Source organism: Doryrhamphus excisus, chromosome 18 (assembly GCF_030265055.1).
Source record: "Doryrhamphus excisus isolate RoL2022-K1 chromosome 18, RoL_Dexc_1.0, whole genome shotgun sequence".
In the NCBI taxonomy this organism is placed as follows: domain Eukaryota; kingdom Metazoa; phylum Chordata; class Actinopteri; order Syngnathiformes; family Syngnathidae; genus Doryrhamphus; species Doryrhamphus excisus.
Window position 1 is genome coordinate 4,726,159 of NC_080483.1, and position 24,818 is coordinate 4,750,976.

At 38.8% G+C, this 24,818-nt stretch overlaps 1 protein-coding gene and 1 long non-coding RNA gene across 3 annotated transcripts in view; one reads left to right on the plus strand and one right to left on the minus strand.

Annotated features, from left to right (window-relative positions):
- asip1 (agouti signaling protein 1) overlaps positions 1-19,484 on the minus strand; it is a 38,052-nt gene extending 18,568 nt beyond the window's left edge. The window contains exon 1 of the mRNA XM_058055509.1: positions 19,254-19,484. The gene's annotated coding sequence lies outside the window, so the exon portion shown is untranslated. The remainder of the gene's footprint in view (positions 1-19,253) is intronic.
- Positions 4,702-24,725, plus strand: LOC131106439 (uncharacterized). Of its 2 annotated transcripts, none has more exons than XR_009120076.1 (4): positions 4,702-4,885; positions 5,540-5,596; positions 11,181-11,336; positions 24,295-24,725. It is a non-coding gene; the product is annotated as an uncharacterized LOC131106439 (long non-coding RNA). The 2 variants fall into 2 exon arrangements; XR_009120075.1 differs by lacking the exon at positions 24,295-24,725 and adding an exon at positions 11,700-11,934.
- Positions 24,726-24,818: the final 93 nt, after the last annotated feature.

Here is a 24,818-nt window from a genome sequence, read left to right on the forward strand (position 1 = left end):
CCAAGGTCAACGCAGCCGTCTACCAGCAAGTTTTAGAGCACTTCATGCTTCCTGCTGCTGACCTGCTTTATGGAGATGGGGATTTTACGTTCCAACAGGACTTGGCGCCTGCACACAGCGCCAAATCTACCAGTGCCTGGTTTAAGGACCATGATATTTCTGTTCTCAATTGGCCAGCCAACTCGCCTGACCTTAGCCCCATCGAAAATCTGTGGGGTATTGTTAAGAGGAAGATGCAGAATGCCAGACCCAAAAATGCAGAAGAGCTGAAGGCCACTATCAAAGCAACCTGGGCTCTCATAACACCTGAGCAGTGCCAGAAACTGATCAACTCCATGCCACGCCGCATTAATGCAGTCATTGAGGCAAAAGGAGCTCCAACCAAGTATTGAGTACTGTACATTCTCATATTTTTCACATTCATACTTTTCAGTTGGCCAACATTTCTAAAAATCCTTTTTTTGTATTGGCCTTAGGTAATATTCTAATTTTCTGACCCACGGAATTTCGGATTTTCATTTGTTGCCACCTATAATCATCAAAATTAAAGAAATAAACATTTGAAATGCATCAGTCTGTGTGCAATGATTAAATATAATGTAAAAGTTATACCTTTTGAACACAATGACTGAAATAAATCAAGTTTATGAAAATATTCTAATTTTCTGGCCCTTACCTGTATATATATATATATATATATATATATATATATATATATATATATATATATATATATATATATATATATATATATATATATATATATATATATATATATATATACATAATAAATCATGTGAATACTCAAAAATCATGTGGATGTCCGATGTATTCCGATGCTGATACCAGCTGATATCGATATGTGTAACATGACATATCTCCTGTGGGGGACTGAACACAAATGTGTTGTATACAGCATTTTATCATTTATATCATTTATATATATCATATCATATATCAGTAATATCAGATGGGCTGCACGGTGGTCGAGTGGTTATAGCGCGCAGACCTCACAGCTAGGAGACGAGGGTTCAATTCCACCCTTGGCCATCTCTGTGTGGAGTTTGCATGTTCTCCCCGTGCATGCGTGGGTTTTCTCCGACATTCCAAAAACATGCTAGGTTAATTGGCCACTCCAAATTGTCCAAAGGTATGAATGTGAGTGTGAATGGTTGTTTGTCTATATGTGCCCTGTGATTGGCTGGCCGCCAGTCCAGGGTGAATGAGTTTTCATGATCTGGAAAAAAATCGGGGCCAATAATTATCGATCATCCCTAGTAAATACGCTTTCACCTCTAAAACTTCACTTTCTGGAAAATGTTGACAGGTATGCCCCGAATTAAGGTTATATGGACAAAATATTTATTTTGGAAGTGTAGATCAAATCAATAAAGTTGGTTTGCATTAGTGGAAAAGTACAAACAATTCAATGGTGAATGGGCCTACTTTTAGTAGTAATGTGATGAAATATGTTATTTTGGTTAGTAGATTTGATGAGAACAATAATAGAAGTATGCTGTTATGCTGAGAGTAACTCAAAATGCAAAAAAACTTTTTAATATTTGTCAAAAAATGAAAAACAAAAGTAAGTTACACAGAGGCGCGGGCGGGAGAAACGTGTCGAAAACAGAGGAACAACATCAACATCAGAGCGTCTGCTTCTCATTTACAAATCGTTTTCAGTTATTCCTGTCATTGTGGAAGTCGAAAAAAGAAAAGGAAGACAGACAAAACACACTCCAGTACCCGCTTTGTTTCCGAGAGGCCTGGCTCCACTTTCACACACACACACACACACACACACACACACACACACACACACACACACACACTCACACAACCTGCACTGCTTCACAGCATGTTTGCATGTTAGTTGTTATTAATGCCACACGTAATAGTCAAAGATCAGGCGTATCCATGGATGGTTAAAGGAAATAAAAATGTCTAATAAAAATGAGACAATGCTGGTTTGTGATTCACAGATAAAAGAAGAAACATGAAGCTGGTTGACATCACAAATAAGTCCACATACTTCTTCCCTCTGGGGATTGTTTGTCAGTCACAACAGTTTTGGCTTTCCAACACAAAGCACAATTTCAATGTGTTGCTTTGCCACAGCAGATGCTGCTGTTGAACGTTTAACACATATCTACCATATCTTACTTATTGTGTGGAAATATGGGCTAATAACTATAAAAGCAATCTTCACTCACTAAATGTACTGCAAAAAAGGGCAGTAAGGATAATTCATAATGCCGCCTACAGAGAACATACTAACTCATTATTTCTAAAATCACTTCAACTTGCTGATATAGTTCATCTTCAAACAGCTAAAATAATGCATGAGGCTAAAAATAACCAATTAGCTAAAAATGTCATCCAATACTTCTCTACAAGAGAGGAGAAATATGATCTCAGGGAAGAAGTACATTTGAAACACTTATATGCTAGGACTACGTTATGCTAGCCATAGTATTTCAGTATGTGGAATCAAACTATGGAATGGATTGAGTAAGGAAATCAAACAATGCACAACGATGAGCCAATTCAAGAAACAATACAAGCAGTTGATGTTTGCTAAATACAAGGATGAAGAGTCTTGAACCAGTCATGATGTGCTATATATATCACTATATTGACACTTACTATGGTACCCATTATGTCATTGGATGCTCATATCACCTCATACTTCGGTACGAGGTGCATTATTAAAAAAACAAAACAAAAAACAACCTTAAACTGTATTATGGAAAGCAGGAAGTGAACAAATGTAACAGTTACTGATTGTAAAAGTACCAGATGGAGGGGTAGGATTTAATAAGCTTTGCTTCTTCCTACTCCTTTTGGACATGTGGAACTGTGAACTGATTATGGGATGCACTCAATTGTAATCTGATGCATGTTCAAATGAAATAAAACAATTACCATTACCATTACCATTACCATTACCATTTTATCAGGTGGAGAATGTCCAGAGTTAAAAGGTGCACTTTTCTTCCTATGATCCCCCTCGCATCTGAAAGTGAAGCTTCTCATCCCCGAGCTGAAAAAGCTTAATACATTACATTACTTAGTTACATTTTGCAAACCAACCCATGTCAATATATATTGAAAGAAAAAACTTATATAGTTGTAAGTATAGGTATAGGTGAAAAGGTGGGTGTATAGTTATATTGTGTTGTATACCCCAACATCATGTTCCTAAAATCAAAAGTTAATTTTTTGTTTTGTCATAATATGCCAACTTTAGAATATGTTTTTTCTTTAATATTTCAACTTTAATTTTAATGATTTGGATTTTAATTACATCTACTGACAATTTAATTCTCAATTTTTATAATTACAGTATAGCACTGCTGTTATTGTTTTGTCTGTTATTATGACTTTATACTGGTAAAATTAATAATTTGTTCTTCAAACGACTATGGATTTTTTATACTCATACTCATACTCAAAGAATTGCTGCTGGATTTTTTTCTTTTTCTTTGTATTTTGTATTGTGAAACATTTTTGTGTTGAGTTTTTAGAATGTGCTACAGAACAATAAAAAAAACAGCCATGGGCCGCAAATGGCCCCGTGCTGCCTTAGGAGGTTGTGGTCATATTTTTAAAACAAATAATACAAAACAAATACAGCCTGATTACTTCTAATTATTTAAACTTTCAAGACTACTTAAAATTATATTTTTCCATCCATCCATCTTCTATCTGACCTGTCCTGACCTGTGACCTCACCTTGACAACACCCCCTAATGCAGGGGTGGGCAAACTACGGCCCGGGGGCCACATGCGGCCCACCAAGCGTTTGAATCCGGCCCGCCAGTTGCTTTCTAAGTAACTTCAACTTTTAACATACAAACTGGCAACATGACTAGCAAGTCGGATGTCTGATTTAGTAAAAAATAAACAACAAAACTGTCAAATTAAATGACATAGTTTGATGTGGTGTGATGTTTAAAGTGCTCATAAAAAAGGGACATGAGAACATACAACTGATATAGGATAACACTTTTACAGATAAAATTAGACAAATAATTCAAGGAAAATGATAAGCATAAAATAGTGTGTGTGTGTTAAATATATGTTCTGGCCCCCCAGACAATTTTGTTAACTCAATGCGGCCCTCGAGTCCAAATATTTGCCCACCCCTGCCCTAATGCCTAATGGTAGTGATGGAAGATCCGCTCTAAAAAACTACTTTTGCCTCAGCTCGCTAAACGGTCGCTTCTTAAAAATTAAAATCTTATGAGCTATTTATGTTATCATCAATATATATGTCCAAACAAATGTACATTTGCTTATATCAGGCATTAAAGTGAAGAAATAAAGTGAAGAAATATGGGTGGTCTAATTATAAACACAAAAACAAAGACCCATATCAATTGGACATAAAGGTCCTGACTGTGTGTATTGTTTATCAATTTTCAGCTACTTACAGTGAAACACCACATCATCAACAAAACATGCACAATCAAATATAAACTAATCTGTGCAAAATTAAAAGAAAAAGCAACATCTGTGTAACAAGTTTTGCGTTTTCTCACTTTTCCATTTTGCGTACCACGCATTTTGAACAATCACATGCCGGTTTAAGTGAAAAATAGGAGAAAAACAAACGACTGCTCGTCGACCTCAAAGAGCCGACTCGAAGAAATGTTTTGTTCACGAACAACCCATCACGACCTGCTAGATGACGTCACATAAAAGGGGTCCCTGTAGCAGACGACATTTACCTATTTCACTTTTAAATTACCAGTACAGCTCATGTTTTTATCTGTTATCCAAATACTTTTAAACACTTGATATTTAAAAGTCAGTGTGATTAAAAACACACAAAAGCGTGTTGATGTCATTAGAGTCGCGTTAGCACTAACGTGACATCCCGGTGAGTAAGCCCGCCGAGCAAGTATCTAATTAGCCGCTAATGCTAATGCCTGTGCCTAAGTTAGTATCACAAAACTGCTAGCATTAGTGCTAATGGATCCTCAATGGCAGTTGATGGCTCCAATTATATCATCTGTAAGAAGTACAATTGATGGGCTAGATAAATGAGCGGATGCTGAGTTGGTCATTGTTTGTTACATGGTTTCACATATTGTTTTAATGAAGTCTGCTTTATTATAGTTGTGAAGCACAGGGTTGTCCAATGTGTATGCTCAGGGCCGTTTGCAGCCCAGGTGGTAATACAATTTGGAATACAAAATAAAAAACGCAAAAAATGCGAGAAAACTGCACAATGTCAAGAGAGAAAGCTGAATATATGTATGTATATATATAGATACACACACACGCACACACACACACACACACACACATATATATATATATATATATATATATATATATATATATATATATATATTATATTTATATGTATATTTTTTCAGCTTGTGGCCCTCAAAAGAGTTTGGAAACCCCTGCAATTTAAAATGTTAATTCTCCACAATTGATGGGATTTGTGACTTTCGTTATCAAGCTAATCCTTAAACTTTAACCTGCAGTTACAAACACAAACTTGCCTCTTTTTTGTTTTGGCAAGGACCGGCTGAGACTTTGAAGGGGATTTCAGACCAAAGAACGTACGCTACTGCTACAGGTAGGATTTAACCACCACATACTCAGTTCCGGGAATATTCTTCTCTAGAGTTTCCCAGACTTTTGCAGCTCAAGACCCAAATTAGGAATTTGATTCCTCCTCGGGACTTAACAAATTGAACCTGAAACCCTGACTCTATGTTTGGTGTCTAAATTGGTTGTCTATTCTGTATTTGTTGAACTGTTAATGACAATTAGGATAGGTGTACATGTCAATCACCTAGTAAACAGTTCAGTTAACACTGATTTATTATACTAAATACTAGTCTTTTCAGTCATCAATGAAAGTACGAAGTATGAAGTACGACTTCTTGTTGTATCTCGTTGTGACCACTAGATGGCAGTGGTGTCATGAGTACTCACGCAACGACTGCTGGGATGTTTCCATCTGCTAATGTTTGCCTAATTATTATTTTATTTCATATTGCATTTTAGTCCTGGTGCTCATGTGAGCATAGTTTGTGTATTCTTTTGTCACAAAATCTATATCACTTGTAGATGGCAGAGCAAACGTGACATTTCTTTAATTACACAATTGTATTAATTTTTATTAACACAGTAACACACATGCACTCATACGTATAAACACTGTGTGATCATAGTACCTGCATTTCTCTGGGACTGCGGTCTTCAAATATTTCTATTAGGGGTGTCCGGATCCGATGTTCATTTTTGAAGATCGGATAATATCGGCTCCTGCCAGAAAATCAGGCCGATCTGGTTGCCATATCACGTTCGTAATTCTTGGACACAAACCAACATGCTAGGTGCGGTACTGCTCCTCAAAGCTGGTTGCCACTTGACGCCCGCAAGAAGAAAACAAACATGCGGTGAAGTTCGTTTCACGTGGATGTTAGGCTCTGTAGCAACAGTGGTAGTTGCCCCACACTAAGTGCTGTGTTGTGGTGTAACGAGCTTGCACAGGAAGTGTTGCTCTAACCGCCGGTTGTGATTACTACGCACCATCAATAAATTATTATTGTGTTGTAGAGAGTGTAGATGGGCGGGTGAGGAGTCCCATAATGTTAAGGGAGTCGGAGCTGCAGGAGGCACGTTTATTGTTATTATTCACGCACCACTTATTTCCTCCACTTACTCTCGGTGTAGCGAAGTGAAAGCTTCTCAATGATAACAGCAACGGATGTCCTTTTTTGGAACTAAAAGTTCCCTTTTATTGACGGTCACACTGTACCAGAAACATAAGGCATTAATATTACTTCTCTCTGTTTAACTGACAAAATGGCTGACAGAACATCCTGTTTAGTGCCCTTCAAAATAAGGTACATCCAGTTCACCAAATAAAATACATTTTGTGTACTCTTTCAGTTTCTATTCAAATAACACTCCTCACAACGATACAAAAAATGGTTTGACATTAGATGTCAAATAAGTTCCAACACTCGGCAAGTGACCTCAACACTTGAAAATAACAACACATCCTGTGCGGGTAACAAAATATCATATATTCTAAATCACACCACAAATTGATCTACAACCATGTCAAATTATTAGTCCTATTCTTCAAGTGTTTTGCACACCCATTTTTTCCAATGTTTTCTTTTATTAGATTGACTTTTATTGGATTAGGGACCTGACTCAGAGGTTTGGTAAAGAAAACAATTAATAATAATAATAATACTTTACCTTTATTAATACAGTCATGGAAAAAAGAAACAAGGCTGGTCTGCTGCGTTGTTTTGTCGCATCATGGAAACTAGTTACATGACAGACAGCTGTCTCTGCAGGTGATGTGCCGCTTCGAGTGATTGTTGCTTCCGCCCTTTGCAATATTTACAAAACATGAGGTTGTTGTCAAATCCAATCTGATTTAAACATGCAAACTTTGCTATCACTGTCAATAACAGTCGTGCTAAGTGGTAATGCTAGCCGTTGCCTCTAGATTGACTAGATTGTCTGTTGTCCCAGATTTCACATCTCTCACCTCTCCCTCCTTGCTTCCATTTTGAAAATACGACTCGATTTTCATTTTTCCTGCAACGGACCAGTATCCAACTCTTAACCAATAGCTATGTGACGTCATCGTGCATAAACACCAGAGTTTTGTGTTTTGCAGTCTGACGATGCGAAAAAAGGAAAATGATATCAATTTATATACATATGCACGAAAATTGTACTCTCGTCTCAGGGACCCCATACATTTTCAATAAATGGTGACACCTTCACCATCTCATGTATTAGTTAAACAGTGAACCAGGCTGCACGGTGGTGGAGTGGTTATTGTGCAGGCCACACATCTCGCTGACACGGGTTTGCTTCCCCGGTCAGGCATCTCTGTGTGGAGTTTGCATGTTCTTCCCGTACCCGTTACAGCAATATGCCAGTACCTATGGCTCTGGCATCCACCCTCATGCTCCTCGGAACCAACGTCACAGTAAGTTCTACATAAACTGCCATTGCCAAAATTCTTCATTTGGTGAAGAAAATATCGACTCCCGTTGTACAAAATCCTTGAAATTGCCACAAGACTGCAGCAGCTTTTACTTTGGTTAACAAACAGAAGTAAAGACTTTGAGACGTTGTGCTTTTGCTTTTGCACGTCACTTCCCTGATGCTTTGTGTTCACATTGAAAAGTCACATTGTTTGGGTAATATGAACGTCAGTCTGATCATTTGCAAATATTTGAGATTTTCAATTGAGTGTGTTGTAGGGCTGGGTGATTTTATCGATCTTGCAATACATATCTACGTATATCTTGTTTCCAAGGAAAGTATCAATCTTATTGCCGCTACGCTCGTTATTACTAGCATTAGCAGACGTCTTCCTCTTATGGCACGCAAGAGGAACTCTTTAGCAGCTTGGTGCTTAAAGTCAGATGTGTGGGAGAAGTTTGGCTGTAAAAAGGAGAGCGATACTAGCAGATGCAAGCTGTGTTGTTCCATTGTAAAATGCTCGGGCAAATACTGCCCACTCTGCTCCACACCCCAAATGTCACCACCTAGACAAGCTAATAATAGCTAATAGTAATTCTACGAGGCTACGGAGAAGAAAACAGTATGCTTGTCACTTGAATTATTGACAATTTTAGAGATGCTTCTATATTTATGTAAGCCAAGGTTTGAGAATTCCTGCTGGTGCCATGGAAGTTTAGTGTTTAAATACAGCAACGGTTAAGGGAGCGCTGTATTCCACATCTTGTTCACCAGGGGTCTCAAACACGCGGCCCGCGGGCCAAATGTGGCCCGCAGGACACTAGTTTGAGGCCCCTCCTTGATATGAAAGTTTAATGTTAGTGCGGCCCGCGCAAGTTTGATATGGATGCTGTATGGTACCATGTACCCAGAAAAAATCATTACGTTTGATTAATGTTCATGTTAAAGGTTAAATAACTGTTAATAGTTATCCTCCCTATCCGTGTGGAAGTGGTAAGCTTTTGGCTATTTAAGTTTAAAGGAAATAACTTGAAGGCTACCGTTTAGGTCGCTAGCTCTCTAGTTTGCGAGTTAGCATGTGTCTCAAGACCTTGCAGTTGCGCAATATGTTGCAAATAAAAAGAGTATAAATGTGACTATAGTCGTGTTTTGTCATGTCTACAGGGCTCTAATAATGCTTTGTTCATTTTAATCTGAAAAAAATAATTTGTCTACCCACCAACTATATGTGGTTTCTTAAGTTATTATTTGCCGTTTTATTATTATTATTATATTTATTTATTACTGATTGATAGATTTTCTTTGTTCTTGATTAGTTTATTTATTTTTCATCTTATTTTGTGCAGAAAAATAAAAATTAAGATATTTGAGAACAGTGGAATGTTTCATCAGAGCTTTTATTGTAGAACATCGGAACCAAAGCACTGAAAAAGTTTGTATATTTTTCTGTTTTTAATAAATGCGTTTTTTTTGTTTTGTTTTGGAAAGCCTGATGTGGCCCAGCCTTGCCCAGACCCTAGCTCCAGTGGCCCCCAGGTAAATTGAGTTTGAGACCCCTGCTGTTTACTTGTTGCAAAATAAGGGTGTAAAAGGGTGTAAGAAATAGTTGACTGACCTGATGGCTCGACTGGCAACCTGTCAGTGTTCAGTGTCAAGCAGAACAAGCAGCGAGGGTGTAGATTACATTGCTGTCCATTAACTAAATCCAGAATGCTATGTCAGCACTCTTTTTTTCTGACTACGTCCTGTAACACTGGTCTTATTTTATGTCAGAAATAAGACTTAAGATTAAAGTCTTGAGACTTGCAAAACACTGTCTTTCTCCCACCTTTAGAGGCCCAAGTTAGTCTGTTTTGAGTTCAAAACTTTCTTGTGTAAACAGGAACTTAAGCAAGACATCAGTATATTCTGTCTTTTTTTTATTTGTTTCTTTAAACTGAATTGAAAAGTTGTCTGGCTGGACACACTGTGTATACATAGCTAAAATGCCCCCCAGTGTGTGTTGATGTCTCCTGACTGGTGCTGTTCTTTATCTTTGTTCCATCGGATCCATTCCTCAGCGCTAATGTTTCCTCTCCATCTTACACACACCCCACCCTGCCTTCATCACCGCTGTGTTCCCCCTAGGTTTACATCTTATGGTTGGCTGGTGGGGGGCATCGACTAAACTACATGCACACATGTACACACGTATGTGGGTAGCGGAGCATAAGCTAATGCGATGGTCCCCAATGGACAGTTATATTTGGGGTGCATGCATGCACGTAAATGCACACCATGTTAGTGTTAACATTTCCCAAACTTTCACAATAGAAAGCAAAAATATACTCCGAATAGGTCTGCAAAATCCCAATAAGGATGTCTCATTAACGAATGCACATGAGAAATTAGGAACATGACCATGTAGAGACAGGTCCCACATGTACAACCTACACTGCGTTTAGAGCACCACAATCCCTGCAGGGCTCTCAAACACATTCTCTGCAAATACTTAAATATCTTGCTGCCATGAGGTACAGACATTTTTCTTTTTCTTTTCAGTTTTCTAGTTAAATTATATTTATTGCATATGCCACAGGCCAAAAAGAAAACAACCATGACAATCACCTGAAAAGAAGCCTCCAAGCCGCCCTTTGGACACCATTTTCTCGATTATTGTACAACGTTGCGCGTAACAGACTGTTGTATTTTACACTCGGTATGCTGAATCTTGTGGTTTTAATAAAGATGTGGACGATAGTCCAGCATTGCTTGTCTAATCTGCCATAATGGATCACACACCCAACACCACATCTGGTGTTGCTTTACACAATACTAAGGTGTCCTGTAAGGCTGTGATTCTCAACTGGTGGAGCCCGCTTGTGGGTCACAGAGCTGTTTTCAGTGGGTCACAGGTCTTTGCCTGTGCAAAAAAAAAACCCCACTATACTAGTATATGTATTGACCCGCTGTCCGTGAATGCACCTTGCACTCTTGTCTGCGCTATTTGCTTGCTATGTCACCGCAAGGTGAGTACCATGTGAGGGTTTGTTTATAAAACAATATGCCTTCAAAACAGTGATACATTTAGATCACAAAACCATTTTCCACAAAAAAGTCAGACGTCACAATCGCTTGATGTTATTTTCTCTCCTTTTGAATCAATGCGCTCTGCCACCGTCAACTTGCATATATTTTCATCATCTGTTTCACAGAGTTTAGTGCTGGGATAGTGGAAGTAAACATGACTACGAAACAAGAGGGCTACCTATCTGAACAGGAATATACTGCTGCCAAAGGTGTTCAGATGGAGAAGTGCGAGAAAGGAGGGGAAGCTGGTCTAAACTGAAGCTGGACCCATTTCAGTAACTGTGAGTAGACTCCACCTTTTTTCATGTTGTATTCACTGATCTCCAAATGACACTGGACATCTCATGTATGTCAGTGTTTTTTGTTTTTTTTTAAAACACTGCTAACATATATCGCGACAGGAGGTATACTCGTACAATTAGCTCACTGACGTAGCTCATGGTTATCAGTTAGGTTATGTAGCGGCTTCACTGGTAATATGACATTTGGTGTTTTGCTGGACACAAAGTTACGAGCTGATTCTTGGTAGCATGTAAACAAGGTGCTAATAGGTGCCATCCAATCATCTAGTAGGCAATAGCTAGTTCTTACCTGGGGTCTGGAAGTCTTGAAAACATGCGTCTTCCTCTGTCTTGTGCGTGTAGGAACGTAATGGTCCTCGCTTAAGTGTTCACTTCACACATGAATGACTTTGGATCCCATTTTATGGCCAAAATGGCAAGGGGCCGGAGTTGTCTAATAACAATGTCCGTGACAGGAAAATAATAAACACATTGATTGATACACGTTTTTGTTCTTACAACCCAGATAATTACAAGTACTCCTCATTTTTAAAAGATATTTTGTTTTTTGACAAAACCACTCTTCACTTTAAGTCTCTCATTTCACAGCAGTTGTCATCTGTACATGTCAACATTTGGAACACATGTACGCAGGCGGGCGCTCGCAGTGATATGAAGGGAGAGAAAATAACACCAAGCAATTGTGAGGTCTGACTTTTTTTTGTGGAAAATGGTTTTGTGTGATCTTTTCAACGCATATTGAGAAGCAAAGCTCTTGACTTGACCCCACCAATTACTTTCCTCAACCCCGAAAACCGACCACAACCCTCACTACACTGCTGATGGGATGTCATACAACTTCATGTCAAAAAAATCCAAACTATCCCTCTAACTCTTTCAAATCCCACCATTGTTCAAAAGCCATCCCTCTCTGTAGCGTCCATTTTGATGAACCCAGAAGATTGTGTTCTTGTGCTATATTGACATGGTATATACCAAAACAAAGATTAGACTCTCATCTTTCATCAGCAAAATGATTGTTTTCTACCTTTTTCTTCTTTACTAATCAGCAGTAGAACACAGGTAAGTTTCAGTAAAATATCAGTTCTCAATCAAAAAGGGAGAAAGAAGGCTTTTTGTGAAAACCTACTGTACATTTCAAGCACAACTTTCACTTTGATACAAAACGATACCACAACATAACTGGGAACTTTGCCCAGACTGAATTCAAATGTTAGCACTGCATCTCTGCAGTTCTTCTAACCAAGATCTGTTTAGGGAAAAAATACATTTACAAAGAGGTGAAGAAAAGAGGTGATGGTGGATCCACAGTCAGACCAGTTGAGAACCACTACAGAATGGCATATTCACTTAGTAAACTCTATGAAATGTTCCACAAACAAGTCCATTTGTTGAATTGGCAATAAGTTCTATCCCTGCCAAGAAGGAAGAAATGAAGGAAGCTAATGTTGTGACAGGGCTGAAGGTATTGCATGAACAAATCAGGGATCGGTATCGATAATTCTAATACTGATAATTATCGGCCTGATATCAGCATAAAAATATATGATACCATATATATATGATATGTGGTATTAGTCGACGTCAGTGTCTGATTTTTTTCCCGATCATGAAAACCGATATTAAAAAAAAAAGTCTGTATACAACACATACACTACGTGTTCATTCATGTTACAAATATTGGTAGATATCTGCATATCGGTTTTCAGCAAATAAGCCAATATCCGATGATAAGAAAATTATGTGTACCAGTAGAAATGATCATTTTCTTAATTCAGAGTTAAGAGACTGTTGACGCATTGGCGCTTGACATCTACAAATAGCTTGGTCCAGTGGTGGCGGAGAAAGCAGAGCAAACAACAACACAACCAAAAGAGAGAAAATGATCATGGCTGAAAGTGGAGGAAAAGTGTAGACGATAGACAAAGAAATTGTTGGTAAATGGGAGGTACCTCTGTAATATGGAAGTGATTTCATTTCAATAGAGCAGACGTTGTACAGACGTGTGGAGCAGCCGAGCGACTCAAACATATTATTAGCCTCACGGTCCACTACATAACCAGTGAATGGACTTTGAAGTCGTCCTGTTTTTTCCGGAGGAACGCACAGGTGAAAACATTGCAAGTGAGTTGAAGTTTCTCCCGGAATGGGAGAATAAGTGTGTGTAGCTACTAAGAGTGGGTGGAATGTTATGAAAACAGCTACCCTCAACAACTGGAATCAACTGGCTTGTTTTGGACCCTTTGCCATAGGTAAGGGTACTTTTAAGTTAATTATTTTTTTATTATATGGGTTAAGGTTTGTTGCTGAATTTATCGTCATATCATGATACATCTCAAAAATATTGTGATACTACATGCTAAGGTCTAAGCATGCTCTGCTAAATCCAGCTAACCTAGCTAGTCGACTTCCAGTCACAGTCTGTAAGAGTCCGTGAAGTTTCACACCTACTTTCATTTTGGACATGTTTAGTTTTGGAGGGGATGGGTTAGTGTTTGTGAGGAAATTCCTCCATGATTAACCGGTAAAATATTTATTGTTACAGTTTTAAATAGTATGTTCCATTTTTATTGGACAATTTTGCGATTTTGCAGAAATAATAGGGCCTTAAACATACAGACTTTTTGAGATACTTTTAAATCACGCAATGCTTCTTGAAAAAAGATCTAGTTCTATATTCAATACTGATGAGTATTTTGTCTTGGCTCAGTGATCGTACTCCTAGTTTGTTCACACGGGACTCTGATTAGATTTTGGAGAATCCATAGTGGTTCACTTACTGTTACTTTACTTACTGTCTTTTGAATGTTTCATATTGCTTTCAATACAAATATGAACACAATCGTACTGTATGTGTGGTATTAGATTAAGCTGACTGTGTTTGTTTGTTCTTGTGATTTAAATGAAGATCAAACGACATTTTTGACCAACTTAAGGAAGAATTCAAGCTATTTCCAGAGGGTTTACATACTTTTTCTCCCAAGTGTATATAAAGACAGGCAAAACACTGCACAGGCATTGATGCTTCTTTCACTCTGCAAAAAGTCTGCTTGCTAAATAATTCACCTGCGTCTTCCAAGGATGTTCTGCAACCCCATCCAGTGTTAACTTTGAAAATAAATGAAAGGGCTGCAATGTAAACCGTCAACATTCTCAGCACACATGCAAAGCTTCATGAGGTCTAGGGCTCATGATCCTCTCAGAAATGCGATGCACGGCGGACCAGGAAGACCGAGGAGAACCCTCGGAATTACAATGAAGCCTTGGCGGCCCTCTGGATTTAATAAAGGAGTAATCCCCATGGGCCCTCCAAGGATTCAGAACAATGCTTCAGATTACCCGCTTTACAGTACAAGAGAGGACGAGTGAAGAGGTCAAACGTTCACGTCTGGGTAACAATCTGTGTGTTTCGGCTCGTCCTGGCGTGTTTGGACAAACCCGTCAAGCTGAAGACAGGCATAGTTTATTCTTGTGTGGCTACTAAAGCCTCCTCACCAAACAATCGTCTCTCCTGCTCCTACAAAGAAAGATGAACCCCTGGGATCGTCCACCCTGATGAAGAAAAGGCTGACATTGACGCATTTCTGATACAGAGACAGAAAGCAAGCAGCATTGCTCTACCCTGACAGCTTCACCGAGTCCTTTTCGGGTGTCATCAACTTGTCATCAGCATCTGCGGCACAGACCCAAATGGCATGAGATCAGTGTGTAGGAACGACAAACATGCGATATGCCGCTTGGGAAAGGTTGCAGGTCAGTCTCCTAGCTCGCTAACAGGCCAAGTCGATGCGCAACAGCGGGAAAACACAGCTAGCTGGCACGCTCCTTTACCAGAATGCCAACACTTTTCTTTACTCCACTCATTTGACCCTCAAATACACTGGTACACTTTGTTGCTCTCTAGGTACGCATTTGGTTGCAGTTGACCAGCTCACTCCCCTCCCTGCAAAAATGCATAGTGTGACATTCATTCGGAGGGTTGACATCCCACCTCCACCATCTGAATATTTTGCAATAAAAATCATGGTTGTAACACATGGATTAATTCCAGCTGCAAGATCAACCCCTTCTTTCTTTAATTCCCGTCACATCACAACCCTCACAAATAGCTATAAAAGTGCGGATGTCCAAAGTGCGGGCCGTTAGCAGTCCATGACTCTTTTTTTATTTGTGGAAGTAATTTTTTTTTAAAACAGAACAAATTTCAAAATAGTGCAAAAAGCATAATGTAATGATAAAGCTGAAAGTTTCAAGGTTGCCATGTCTGACTAAAATGGGAGGATCCAAATGAAAGGAGTGTAAATGGAAGCAGCACAGTGAGGATGCAGGATGTGACTCTCTTTTCTCATCTTATGACATTTGCTGCTAACTGTAAACTTCTATTTATATAAAAACATGACTTCCATAGCAGGGATAACGTCACCCTGCATGAATTTTACAGACTAAGAACTGCTTTGAAGATGTTTTGGGGCGTTACATCCAAATATGATGTTGCCTAACCTGACCTTTGGAGTAACTACAACCTGATGACAGCATTGTAAAGTCCTGTGCTGGGGTACTGTACTCACATCACTGCATTTTAATGAGTATACTGTGTACACTGAGTACTAATTTTTGACAAAGGAGTGCGGTCCCACATCTGTACTGCTTCTCTCCTTTTTAATGGTAAATTGCAACCACATTTGTCACCAACATTTGGATTGCCCCATTCCCACATCCTGATTGTAGAAGAATTAAAAATGAATACTTTTTCACCACAACACATAGAAATTACGAGTACAACGACACTTCGGTTTTTGTTATTCATTTGTTTCAAAAGATCTGATGGAAACTGAAATGTATGAAACCGAGGCAATTGTTTCCATTGGAAATAATGTAAATCTATTTAATCAGTTCCAGACACAAAAATATGAACTAAAAGCCAGTTTTACAGAGCAGGGGTGTCAAACTAATTTTCATTGAGCACCACATCGCAGTTATGGCTGTCCTCACACTTCCACTTGTCCACTTGTAACTGTCAATGTATATGAATATGTTAATGTTATTGCACAATTCCGCATGCATTTGATTGTATATTTTTACTAGGGCTGTCATTGATTACAATTTTTTATCAGGTTAATTAGTTTTCAAATTAATGATTAATCACCATGTCACACTATGTCTGAAATATGGTAATTTTTACTGTATAAGAAGGATAAATGAGAGAGCGGGATCATATATATTTGTGTGTATCAACAGTGCCAAATGAACTGAAAATTTAAATAAAGTTAAGAAATGGCACGCATGTCTGAAAATCTACTTCCATAATTCCAGGTAATTAATAATAATAATTTATATTAATTAATAATAATTCTTAAACAGCAGAATATGATTTATTTCAAGTCAGTTGTTCCTGCTGCTCTTTTCATTTTTTTGTATATATTTTGTATTTGTACAATGTGCCATGTGCCAATAATAGGACTGCACTTTGGACACCCTGCTTTTGCATGTATGAACAAAAGCAAACAAATTATTGTATGAATTCTGTTTGAAGCCAGCATTTTTGAACACACCGTAGTTACATGTTATGAGATGCAATGGTGAAACTTTTGCATAACTTTCTCCGACAGGGAGACAGGTATTTTTCCCTTTTTTCCATCGTCTTTTCCCAAATGCTGGCTCTGCGTGTGAATGCATGAATCTGAGTTTTGATGACATTATTCCTTCCACCAACCAGGTGGAATGAACCATTATTGAACTTTCAATAATGGTTGTTTTTTATAACCAACATATATATATATATATATATTTTAAATCTTCCAAACATAACAAAAGCCCAGTGGCCCTCTGTGCTCGGCGTCCTGGGTTTGTCTCACAAATGAAAATCATCAGTGTTTTGTCAGAAAAAAGGCCCCTAAAATCTGAATGAGAGGGCACATAGTATATACTGGCCGCCGTCAATTATACCGAGTCCCTTTTATTTCTATCACACCACTTCACAACAGGACTCATGTCAAGGCTTGTCACACGGCGCAGGTCCACTCCAAGCATGCTCCTCATACATTTTAAAGAGCACCAGCTGAAACTGACATGCAAGCAATTTGGCGACATAGACGAGGAAAAAGTGCCCCTAATCAAATCAGCAAACTGATTCAATCAGCAGAGAAAAAGCTTTGCAATGCAGTTATCCGCTGTTGTCAACGCAACCTTATAGGCCTCAAACACTCGGCACATGTTAGCCAATTAGCTTTCTCCGTTCACTAGTTTGCTTACTTGAAACCAGAAACAGTCCTTGAAGCTGCCATACACACAAAGACAATACAGAATATACAATAGATCCAGTGATAGAATAAGGATATGTTCAACAACATTGAGAGAGCGTAAGTGTTCTTAAATATGAATTTGTTGTATATGAAGTGAAATTACAATGTAAGCACGGGGCTTGTTATTTGGACTTGTTTATATCATTATTGAAAGTTTGTAAAATTGTTGCTTATTATTATTACTAATTGTTGCAATTGTTTTGACATTGAATATCATCGTCATTTTCTCAATGTCATTTTGTTAATATATTAATTCAATATTAAATAGTCAATGTTTTTAATATAGTTGTATGTATTTAAAAATATTTAATGTATATGTAACTTTACAAATGTTCCAAATGTTTAGTCACATTTGTTACAATTATACACACACACACACACACACAAGATATATAAAATTATTTAAACTTTTTAAAACAAGGTTTTTTTTTCGTGTAGTTGAATTTTGTAGAATAGAATTATTTTCTTTCAAAAGATTGCTTTTAAATTGAAAAATCCTCGGCTGCTTTGACATGAGAAGCGCTCTGGTTACTTCCGCAAGTTGAGGTATCACTTTCAAAGATAAAACACACACTTCATGCGTGTTTGCGTTGACGCTGTTTTTGACGCTTGGAAGACCAAAAGAGGTACGCACAAATGTTTGTGCCCTTTTCTGGCAAATGTTTGTCCATCCAGCTATATTGTGAAGTGCCAAATGTTGCAATGCACCTTGATGCTTGATCATCAGTGCCGTGCCATGTCTCCCTACTGTGTGTGATTGTGTGTGTGTGTGTGTGTGTAGTATGGAGGGTAGAAGGGAGTGTAATTGTTTTTCCTTTTAATTGTGGTAATTGTTTTTAATTCTGTAAAGCACTTTGTGTTGCATGTCTTTGCAGGAAAGGTGCTCTACAAATAAAGTTGATTTGATTTGATTTAAATCAAATCTCCATGAATAAATTCACAGTGTTATGATTACCGGCACATTTTGCTATAGAATGAAATATGATATATTTATGTTAGGTAATGAATTTTAGTGGCTATGTAAATTATGACATGATTTCACACAAATTTTGTTTTGTTTTTTTTGAAGAGTTTTACTGGGAACTTTTACTGAAGTTCATAAAACGCTGGTTTGGCAGCGGCTGGCTGTGAACAAATATTTTATTGGGAAGGTAAATTGTGCGTGCCGCCACATGAAGAATCAGCTTATTTTACCAGATGGCATTCCGTCTTCTTTTTCCATCTTTGGACTGAAAGGATCCATGGGAGGGACACATGGTACCCAACAGGAACGTGATGGAGGAGCCTCGTGTGTTTTTACTGCACACTTCGCCGCAAAAGAGCTTGAAATGAGCTGACAGCGTTTGTGGCTGCCGTGCGTAACGTTTCACAATGCGGATCACTAGAAAGATGTCAGAACGCTGCTGTCAGATCAAGCCTTCAGAATTTCACGCTTGGGCCCATGTTGACATCCAAGGCCATAAACAGAGAAATCCTCCCGAATCTCCTGAACAAACCTGGAGAGCAGGATCTCCTCCATGTGGGATCAGAACATTTTATTGCTCGTATGATGCCAGCTGCATGGAAATAAGGTCAACAGATGCATTCACCTTACCTTTGGCCCCAGCTCAGTTGTCTCTTTGCCTCTTGATGTTCTTTCTTTTCCGCGTCTCCTTGATGCTGCCCACGCTCCTCCTGCGATTTGTCTTCTTCTACTCTGACTTGTTAGATCTGTCACTTTGGGGTCCTTCCTCTCTCCCCGCCTTTGCTGGTGTGCCGCTGCTTCACCGCTGTGGCCGCTTTTAATCTTTCCCCGGACCTCCTGGTACCCTCCCATTCTGTATACTTATCTCCCTCAGGCACTGATACCTTGCCCCGCTGCTAATAATATGGACTTACTGGAAGGTTTGGAGCTGGGGGGGCGGGGCCAGAGCTGCACTCTGGGCTGGGGGACGGGAAAGGTCAAATTTAGCAGATGATGGACAGAAAAATGTGAAGCAAGGCCAATGTGTGCAGGCTTACACCGGAAAGGCCCTTTGACTGAAACCATTGTGTGCACCATTTCCATTTCTTTCTATGCACTATTCACATTTACATGACTTTATATGCTCTATTTACATGACGTGACACGCAACGTGTGTAGATTGCGACCACAAACCATTCTGAGATGCTGTTCCATATTCCATTCTGATCCTTGGAGGAAATAATGCAAATAATCTGTTCCAGAATCTTATTGACTGTACGGCCAATGTTTTAAGTCACATGTTAACATTTTAACTGTCACATACCAGTGTAAAAATCAAATGAAGCCGTGTTAAAACAATACAAGAGTCTGTTAACTCTGCTAACAAATCCAGGCTTACTGCTTTTAGGGTGTAATGGTACATGTGTTAGTAATCTGATTTTTCGGTACTGAGCATTCGATTTTGTGCAGTTCCAACACAGAACACGTCCGGTCTCTGGTCCAGACCAAACATTTTTGAACAACTTGGTTGGTCTGGTTAGTGTTCACGCTCACATTTTTGTCAGGTGACCAAATAATGCTGCAATAAGCATACAACGTCGCATAAACTCCTCTGACTTTCTGTGGTCGACTGTTTAGCAGCTGGGATATTAAATAATTAAAATTAAGCAGTTTCATGTTTGGAATTTTGTTCCTTTATTGTCTTCTTCTTCTTTCTCTTTGGGCTTTTCCCTTCAGGGGTCGCCACAGCAAATCAAGCGCCTCCATCCAACCCTGTCTTCCGCATCTGTCTCTCTCTCATGTCCTCCTCCACTACATCCATAAACCTCCTTATTGTACCCATAGTAAACCAAGATTTGTATGGTCACTATGGCAACTTCTAGTCATTTTACATCAGGGGTGTAAACTAAGGACATCTAAGGATGCGGACTCCCACTTTGATCATTTTGAAATTTTATACAAGGCTAAAAATTTTTTACATATTTTACATATGGGTGGTTAGCACACAGGCCTCACAGCTAGGAGAACCGAGTTCAATTCCACCCTCGGCCATCTCTGTGTGGAGATTGCATGTTCTCCCCGTGCATGCGTGGGTCTTCTCCGAGTACTCCGGTTTCCTCCTACATTCCACATCCCATAATTGGCGACTCCAAATTATCCATAGGTATGAATGTGAGTGTGAATGGTTGTTTGTCTATATGTGCCCTGTGATTGGCTGGCCACCAGTCCAGGGTGTACCCCGCCTCTCGCCTGAACACAGCTGGGATAGGCTCCAGCACCCCCGCGACCCCCGTGAGGATAAGCGATAGAAACTGAACGAATGAATTAATATTAAGTACAGTATTTAACCTTCTTCTTGTTTTAGGGTAGGCACTGACCCGTGTAAAGTTTTAAATGCATAAAAGAATCACATTAAAAATGTTATTGCATCAAGGCTTTTTGACTTTGACAGGAAACTCTATTTCAACAAAACAAAACCAATAAAAGCCTTTTCACTAAATGTTTAAATGCTCTGGTTGAAATTATGACTGTTGTATTGTAAGGGTGGGTTTTGACCCGGTTATAATAATATTATATAGCAATAATCACAGCCAAAACTGAAAGTGCACTGTCAGCCAACAACACTGACGGCCAGCTCCTTCCTCTAGCTTTCTTCTAACTGTAGGGGATTCTCATTTTGACGGGTTTTCCAGTGTACCTGCAGAAAAACAAGGGTGGAACTCACCAAAAAACACAAGAGGAGAATGTTTGGGGGTTGGGAAAGTCCCTTGTTTTTATTATTATTTTTTTTTATTAATATAATTATCTTGAGGTTCATTTGACCTTTTTTTTTTTAAATGAAATCGAGGGGTAGTATGTTGACGAAAATAAGGCCTACATGTCCACACCAAAAGTATTAAAACCAACATTTTCATTCATGAGGAAGCCTAACAATATAACCAAGCGATGAGAAACAAATCGGATGGTAACTTATTGTTTTTAGTGTATTTTATAGCTGATTTAATACATGGGTCAAAACTGACCTGTTAACATAAGAGATGATACCAGAAAGCTAACAGAAGGGAAAGGTTAAAATCAAACCTTTTGTTTTATTCATTATTAATATCAATATTCCAGCTTTTTGCAACCTTTTGCTCGATTTTTCCCGTTTTTTTTTTTAGAATGTAATTTTATTTCTAAAACATGCCCTGGGCCAAGAATAAATGACCCCCCTTGGATGTCAATGACCAAGTGTTGAGTTGCTGTTGTGGACGGCGATACAGAGAAATATGTGTATGTGTGGAGTTGGAATCGAGCACTGCTGTTGGTGTGTTAAGGTTGACGGTAAAGTTGAAAAAGAGCATCAAACAGAGCATGCATCTGTCACACAAGACAATATCACCTTCAAGCTGAGTCTGCTTTCGTTTAGCACACAAATGAGGTACAGATCTCCACTTTTTAATTCAGTCCAGTTACTACCGTTTACCTCAGCACCAGTGCCATTACAATACTGAGTTTTGGCTCGCATCTCTACCCAATGCCCACCGTTCAACGTGACTTGTCTTCACCCAGTGTTTCAGTGCATTGTCGGTGTAGCGGTGACTCAGCTCTATACTTTCACATCTTTGGACAGATTTGGTGGAGAACCCAATTGGGTGAGGAGTTCAGCTCAAAATCACACGTCCTCTGCTGCTAGCATCATCCATGCCCGTTTCTGTGTTTAAAAGCTTTCAGCGTAAACATAAGCAAAGCTTAGCCTCGCCTCTTTCTTCTCATAGGATGCTGACTGGCTGCATCAGCTTGATGTCTGACTTTTACAGCCTTACAGAAGTTTTTTCAAAGTGTCAAAGTGCAGTTGGACCTTTCCTGTAGGGATGCAAAGATCCACCGATCCGACAACAGTTCCTGAATTTGAGAGCTATGTTTGCTTTAAATTATTCAATGCCAAAAGAGTAGTTAGACATTTTTATAAACTTGAACGCCTGATCCCAAGATCATATTTATACATCTTATATGTTTTTTTTTTGTGTGTGAGAGAGACTGACCGGAACTAGCAATGTATTATACTTCAGAGCAATGTTAATGCTATATAAAAACAGACACTAGGTGGCAGAAATGCATTTGATAAGAGCCTGACAGGGACCAGGAAGAGGAAGTGGAAGTGTTGCGTGCAGGTTACGCATTATAGGAAAACGCATCTCACACACACACATAGTTCAGTTCAAAATGTGAAAACTGTTAATAGTTAATGGTGGTATATTTGAATATATATTGTTATTATTTTCATGTCAGGAAAAAAAAAATGTGTTGTATATGTTGTGGTATCAACCGGTCCAGGATGTAGCCAGCATCTCGCCCGAAGACAGCTGTGATAGGTTCCAGCATAACCGCGAGCCTAGTGACATAGTGACATAGAAAATGGATGGATGTTGTGGTATTGTTGTTTTGGATATTTGAGCTGTCTTGAACTAATATTTGCCTGAAATTTACGTATGTTCTAATGCTGATTACTAAATAACGGAATAACTAATCTTTCTTTTGGTAGGTTCCATGTTTATATACTGTAGCCATAGAACACAATATTCCGTGCACCTTGAAAGATCAGTCAAAATCGTCTAAAATGGCTGGTACTGGAGGGGTTGTTTTTTTGAAAAATGGCTGACATTGAATAAGTTATTATGCAACCACGCCAAAAAAATATCAGCAAATGTAGTGAAAAGAAAATCAGCGAACGTAGCTGTATCCACACATGCAGCACCTCACACGCACACACACACACACAAACAGTTGGAACAACATCAAACTCTTTGATATGTTGATTTGAAAATATATAATAAATTCCTGCCTTATAGGCAAGTATGATATTATCATGACTTGGAAGCTTTTGGAAATCTCCGACTTTTTTGTATGGCTGTGAATGCGTCAGGTGTAGTGTGTGTGTCTGTGGAGACAGCCCATTTTGCTGATCATCTTTTGGCCACGTTTGCTGATCATCTTCTTCTTGCTGATGTTGGAATTATGGTGGTATCAAAACCCGATAACAGCACTGGATCAGGTCAGCCCAGTCCCTGATTTCCTTTGGACTTTATGCTCATATTGAGGAATAATAGATAATGAAAAAGTTATTCTATTCATTTTGATACTGAAGAGAGAAAATGAAATGTGAGCCTGTTATTTATTTATTTGTTTTTTTTGGGGTTTTTTTTGTAGATTAAACCCCCTCCAAAACTTTTTTTTTTTTTGGACGATCACACTTAAACCACATCTTCTTTTTATTGTCGGTTGCTTCACAAAATCATTACATTTACATAACGGGTTTCCATTTTCCCTCAGAAATAATAAAAAGTCATGCGAGGACAACATGCTGATGAACAGGAAACAGAGAACACACGCAACAAAAAAATGTTGGAGATGTCAGTGACAGCTTACACACAAAAAATATGAAACATTTATGAAGCTTTCCTATTTTCTTCCTCCAAATTTGCCACAGTGTCCTCCTACGTGACAGTGTATTGAAATTGTACATGGTGTGTGGAATGCATGACAGTCGGTTTGGCTGCGGTGATGGAAACCTTTAAAAGCTGAACGGGAAACAAGGGCGTCCCCTGGAGGCCGAAGTTTAAAACTACATGTACAATTAGTGCACGTGACACACTTCTTATTAACTCCCTGTGATTTGGAAAAAAAATCACATCCTTTCTTTGACTTACAGTAGCTGGAGGTGTTTCCCTGGGGATTCCGAAAGGACATCATGCGGGCCCAGCAGCTCCGCTTTAGTGTGGCTTCATCACCTCATCCATCTGACATGGAAAAGGCCGCAGATGGAGCGTTATAATAAGTGTGGAAATCAGACAAAGCTGCTGTTGTGCATAATGCTGTTTCTACATTCGCTTTAACTTTGGTGTAAAAAGCTGTGTTGAAAGTAGCCATCCGTCATTTCAAACTGGAGTGAAAATGAACGCAATCATTTACACATGTTGAAGCCACACTTTGCTCACGTCCGGCTCATTTGCCAGCATCTTTGCTACGTCCGTGCTAGCTAAAACAGCAACAGTGGCAGTTGGAGTTGATTACAGTCAACTCCTATCAAAACCTTTGTCGATTAATCGAGTAATTGGAAAAAAATAACATATTTTTACTTGTTTTAAGAGCAATAATAAATTTCATTCATTCATTTTCTACCGCTTTTTCCTCACGAGGGTCGCGGAGGGTGCTGGAGTCTATCCCAGCTGTCTT